At 40.3% G+C, this 6,000-nt stretch overlaps 1 protein-coding gene across 6 annotated transcripts in view; it reads left to right on the plus strand.

The window, feature by feature from the left end:
• The window catches only part of LOC131251438 (glutathione S-transferase DHAR3, chloroplastic-like), a 67,727-nt gene extending 62,355 nt beyond the window's left edge, over window positions 1–5,372 (plus strand). For 4 of the 6 annotated variants that reach the window (XR_009173867.1, XR_009173868.1, XR_009173865.1 and 1 more), the window contains one exon: window positions 4,060–4,859. The gene's annotated coding sequence lies outside the window, so the exon portion shown is untranslated. Of the gene's footprint in view, window positions 1–4,059; window positions 4,860–5,173 lie in introns of those variants that run through there. The other 2 variants (XR_009173866.1, XR_009173870.1) reach the window with 1 other exon arrangement.
• Window positions 5,373–6,000: the final 628 nt, after the last annotated feature.

A 6,000-nucleotide genomic window follows, 5' to 3' on the forward strand; every position in this document is an offset into this window, starting at 1 on the left:
TACGGATGAGAGAGGGTAGGGACGGATGGGGATAATGTGGCTTCACACCACGTAGTTAGCCCTTCGAAAAGAGAGGGCTTCGCATCCTTTTGAATTCTTCCACAGCTCACTAAGAGAGCAGAAAAATAAAGCAAGAATTTTTATTAAACTTGAATCAATCAAAACAATTACAAGGGTGCCTATTTATAGGGAAAATCCTATACCCTTAAACTCGCACTATGTGCGCAACCTATTACTTGGCGATGAAGTAAACTAAAATAAAAACAAAACAAAGAAATCAAAAGCGTTCATGATATTTTAAATAATAACAATAAGCAAAACCTAAAATATGAAATCAATCCGACTAGTGGGCCACGATCACGAGATCCCATGATGGGCTTTTCTTGACTAACGGGCCCACTCTTTTGAATCAAAACTTTGTCCTCTAGGTAGAGGCCCTCCTTAGACGTCGTCATCGATTTAGATCGACGGTGGGGCCTTCCTTCTGGCCTACGAGCGTAAGGGGGGTGGTGTGCGTGCACGTGTGGACACCGTGCAGTGCACAGGATGTCCTCATCACATACTTACGCTATATGCCATTAATAAATTATTAGATTTCGTGATGCGGTTGTAATGTCAGGTGCCAGGCCACGATGAGGGTTAAGGACCATCATGATGGTATGTGAGTTGCTGTGGTCAAGTTAGCTTCATATTATTTTTGCAAATTTGAAAATAATGAAAAATTTTATAATTCGCAAGTGAATGGTGGGCCATGTACGGGAGTGACAACGAGGTTTTATAGCGGTTAGTTGTCTGTGTACTTGCATAGACGATGTACTCTTTACCCTGTGAAAGGAATTGGAGTATATTCTCCCCCGTCTACATAATAAGTGCAATAGATTGGGGTACGGGAGGCTTTAGAAGTTATTGTATTCCCACTACAACATGAAGCTACGAGAGAAGTTACTTCTCTCCGAAGAGAGAAGAAAAGCTCAGGAAGACCCACTAGACCTAATGGTGGTCGGACAACATGTATATGTTGAGGACGATGAGGATGCACTTTACCAGCGAGTTAGGTTAGATGACTTGGATTCTTCGGATAGGAGACCAGATCCGCGTGTGGCGGCAGAAGCAAATGAACAAGGGATTGATGTTGACGCTCATGTGTAGTGGCAATGATCTCCTGATGTGGCTTTCAACCCATTGACGAGGAGTTCGGAAGGTAGTTCGCAACAATCACTATTACGTGGGACACATGGCGGGGTGACACTATCCAACATCGAGATTGAGACAAAAAGTGATGTGGGAGGTGAGTCCGGTGATGGTGATGATAGCGATGATGGTGACTCTATCGATAGTAGTGATGATGATGATGGCGGCAAGAGTGAGTCTTGTTTTAGGAGTTAGTCTCAGAGGCCTAATAAGTGTTGATTTTCAAGAACAGGAATCTTATGATATGATGGGAATTTCTTATGAAAATCATCTACGCCTGAAACGTATCTTACTGCCTAAAAGTTGGATAGGCTGGCTTGCGAGATGCTGAAAATTGCTTGTATCCCATATAGGTGAATCTATGGAGGGTCATCATTGACTAGCTTGCGACCACAATAGTACAACGGAATTATGGGAAGAACTAAGCAGTGCCATGCAAAGGTGGAGCCTTCCATGGTATGTGTGCAGAGACTTCAATGCCATTTAATTCTTGAATAAAAGAACCCAGGGGAACCAGATCACGCCAAATATGATGGCATTTTCGAAGTGGGTGGAATGTCGTGAACTGATTGATCTCCCCATGAGATGACATCGATATACTAGTCCAATAATCAGGATAATCCATTCTTGCTAATATTAGAGAGATTCATTATTTCTGGAAATTGGGAAGAACACTATCTTGGGGTATTTTTGCACGAAATTCCTTTGCCAACTTTGGATCATTGACCCCATTGTTTAAGACACCATTGAAGCATCTTGGGGTCCTATCCCCTTTTGTTAATGTGGTTAGAAGTGGAAGAATTTGCAAAAAAAATGTCATTGAATGCTAGAATTCCATAGTGGAGGGGATGGTTTCAAGCTTAAGATGAAGATGAAAAATTGAAGGATATCATCAAGATTTAGAAACAGGAACAGTTTTGTTCCATGGAAGTAAAATTTGCGATCCTGTAGGAAATGCAAGAACTAGATCACAAGGAGGAATCCGAAGCTATCCATCAAAGAGAACTACAAACGGGGGACCCTTGTAACAGTCTGCAGGAGGAAAAATATTAAGGATGAAATCTTTTGGTGATAGAGGTCCTGTGCTGCATGGCTTTGTTTCTGCAAAGGATTGTTCTTGGAAATACTATCGAGATTATTGGGACCATTCTGGTATCATTGCCAGGTTCATTCTACACCATCATTTGCTTTGTTATACTCAATGGATGAGGTAGTAGTAGATTCAACCATTACTGAAGGTGATAAAAAAATGAAAATTTTCCACTGAATTGCTAATGGCCATAGAAGACAATAGAATTCAAGCATAGATGTGAATGGAAGAAGAATAAAAAACCGCCCTAGATTGGACAATCCTGATTTCGAGCACATCAAAGAGGAAGATTCTCTGTGGTTAGAAAGAACAATTGTAGAAGATGAGATCAAAGAAGTGGTCAATGATCCGGAAAGAGATAATGCACCTGGTCCAAACGGTTTCCCTATTTCATTCTTTCAAGTGTTTTGGGAGACCATCAAAGGTGACTTTGTGGAATTCATTAGAGTTTCATGCTAGAGGCCAGATATCCAAACAGAGGGAGCAACGTTTAGTAAACAGATGGGAGCAATTCCTGATCCCAAATAAGGAGTAGAATCTGTAAGGGACTATAGACCTTAGTGGCACAATTTCAGGTAACACTCCCACTTCTGATGATGCTTCAAACTCATACACTCCCTCTGCCACTTCCTGTTTAGACTTGCCAACATCTTGAAACAGAACCTTCCCTGCTCCTGCACCCGAATTTGTTGTTGCTACATTTTTTTAGGCTTTGCACAACTATGTTTTAGACCAACAAGCCTTAATTGGAAGCCCATGCAACATGCTAGGCAAAATTCTGCTGGTAGGATTAAGAAGGTACTAGGAAGAGTAATCTCTAGCTCATAAGTGGATTTCTTATTTGGAAGGCAGATTGTTAGTGGGGCACTAATAGCACATGAATGTTTTGATTCAAGGCATAGAGAAGGCAAGCCGCTTTCTCCTATGTAAATGTTTTCAAGAAAGCATATGATCATGTTGATTGGGATTTTCTTTTTACATGTTTTGGAGAAAGCATATGATCATGTCCACATATATCTCATTCAGTCATGGCCATTTTTCTTTTTACGAGTTTGGAAGAGGATGCAGTCTTTTTTCTCATCTTCTTTTTGCATGTTAGAAAATAATGTGATTAAGATGCAGCTAGCTTTCTGAAAATAATTTGAGGGGGTGGCCACTTCTCTGGGAGATGACAGCGCTCGCATAATCATCTGAATCTGATGTCCTACAGATCAGATGGCTGATCATCAATTGCTGCAGCTCTTCCATGATCATCAGAATTTGATGTATTGCAGACTGATTAGTTGATGATCAATAGGGACGTGGATGTTGATAATTGCCATGATCAGCAAGGCTATATGTGGAATGGAGTGGTCATTCCCATGCAGTGTATTTATAACAACAACAATAACAGCTAATAACAACAACAAAAACAAAACCTTAGAAGAGAAAAAAAAACATTAATTTTCACATTTGCCATGATTTATGGTGGTAACAAAAAACCTACAATTTTGAAAAGCCACATCACAGCGAGGAACTACAACGCTCTTTCTGAATGGCTGTAAATGCTCAATTGAGGGGTTATGTAATTCCTAACTTCTTATGAACGATTTTCCAGTCATTTCATCAATAAGAATAAAGTTACTATATGGTGTCTGATAAAATTTCTGCATGCAAATTTGAAATATGTCAACTCTTTCAGGATTTCAAAACAAAATATATTTCTGATTACGTACATCCGGGCTCAACTTTATGTTGGTTAAAACTGCTTATTTTCACTGTCTGTTGGTCAAAATCAGAAGGGATTCTGGTTGGAAAGCTAAGCTTCTTTTGGTGGGAGGTAAGCTTATTCTTCTTAAGCACATACTGGACAACATCGTGTTTATCTTCTCTCTGCGTCATCTCCTCCAAAGTTTGTGTTGATCCGGGTTGCAAAGATATTTGCTGAGTTTTATGGGGAGGGAAAATTTGACCTCAAGAATCATCGTGTCGAGTGGAATAAGATTGCTTACCTGTCTGGGAAGGTAGTTTGGGTGTTAAAAGTATTGGGGATATTGAAAAGGCCTCCAGAATGAAAAGGCTGTGGGGAATGATGTTTACGAAGTCAGAATGGTCTGATTACATGAAGGCAAAGTACATCTGGAAATCTCATTTATCGGAGGTCCTGATTTCTAGTTCTTGTTCTTGAATTTGGAGGACATTTATGAGTTGAAGGATGAACATGCGTCTCGAGATGGCTGCTGAGGTGTGGAAATGCCAATTTCTTTGAGGATGTTTGGTGGGATTATCAACTGCTGAAGGCTTAGGCCTTTCCTCCTGCCTTAGCGGTTCATGATGGGTTGCTAGTTTGTGAGTATTGGGTCCTGGAAAGTGGATTTGTTAAATCAGATTATGCCCTAAACCCCTAGTGCAGGAAATTGACAACTCTGAAATTGAGGTCCATGGCAGCAAAGATGCTTTAGCGCAGATGCTGAACACTAATGGTAAATTTACATATAAATTGGCATGGATTTTCCTGGGAGCTAGGTGCCCAATCTGGCCTTAGTTCTAGTGGGTGTGGAATGCTGATTTTCCTTTGAAAATTTTCTTCTTCTTCTTCCTTTTTTTTTTTTTTTCCTGGAGAGCTGCAAGGGAGACTCCCAGTTGATTTCTCAATTCAGCAATTGGTTACATTGCTCACTTCGATGTGTGTTTGCTGTGAGGGGTCAATGTCTGACGATGTTAATCATGTCCTAGGAATTAGGATAGGCAGTTTGGTGAATGTAGTTTTGGATGTTCCTTTTGTCTCATATCATATGCTAAATGAAAAGGCTTCTTGGAAAACTACCTCTTTCTTCTTCTTCTTCTTCTTCTTTTTTTTTTTTGAAGCTGCTCGGAAAACTATGTTATCATGGCTTCTTGGAATGTTGCCAGGTTTAGTAATTTGGGAGCTATGGAAGGAGCAGAGCCATCATATATTTGACTGCGGTAGCCATCATCATTTTGTTATTGGATGTATTTTTTGTTCTCCAAGGTATTGAATGTCAAGGAGGTTTTAGAAAAGATTGTAGCTTTCTCTACAAGGTTTTGATTGAATATTTAAGATTTCAAATTAGACCATCTAATTTTAGAAGATTGTGTTCTCTGAAATGGGTGAAAATAATAATATAAAAATAAAATAAAAATAAAAATAACAAACAAACAAACAAACCTCTTCTTGATGTTTGAAATAAAATGTCTATGTTGCTCAGTAAATCCTAGGAACCCGGGTGGTGGCAGTAGCCTCGAGCCAACTGTCTAAGGCCCTAGTAGTGGCCTTGTGCTCACTATCTATAGTGGCCTTCCGCGCACTGACTGAGACACTAGAATTGGTCTCTCCCACTATGTTGTCTAAGGTGGCTCCGTGCCAACCTCTGAGCGTGGTCATGCTGGTCTTCGGCTGATAATGTACTTGCCTACCCGAATGCTAAGGGGTCATTTGGATGAGAGTAAATGGGAGGGATTGGGAGTAAATGAAGGTAAATGGAAGTAAATGACTTTTTGGTTGTGTTTGGATAGAAGTAAATGGAATGAAATGGGAGTAAATGCGGCTGCAAATGAAATCCTCCCTCAACCGAGAGATTTGAGAGTAAATGGAGGTAAATGCCTTTTTGGGCTCCCTTGGAGAGTTGCACAAGTAAACAAAGGTGTCGCTACACATGCGTCTGCCATACACGTGGCACCCTGATGATACTTCGAAACCAATGTTTGAAATATCGACG

Source organism: Magnolia sinica, chromosome 7, assembly GCF_029962835.1.
Source record: "Magnolia sinica isolate HGM2019 chromosome 7, MsV1, whole genome shotgun sequence".
Lineage (NCBI taxonomy): Eukaryota > Viridiplantae > Streptophyta > Magnoliopsida > Magnoliales > Magnoliaceae > Magnolia > Magnolia sinica.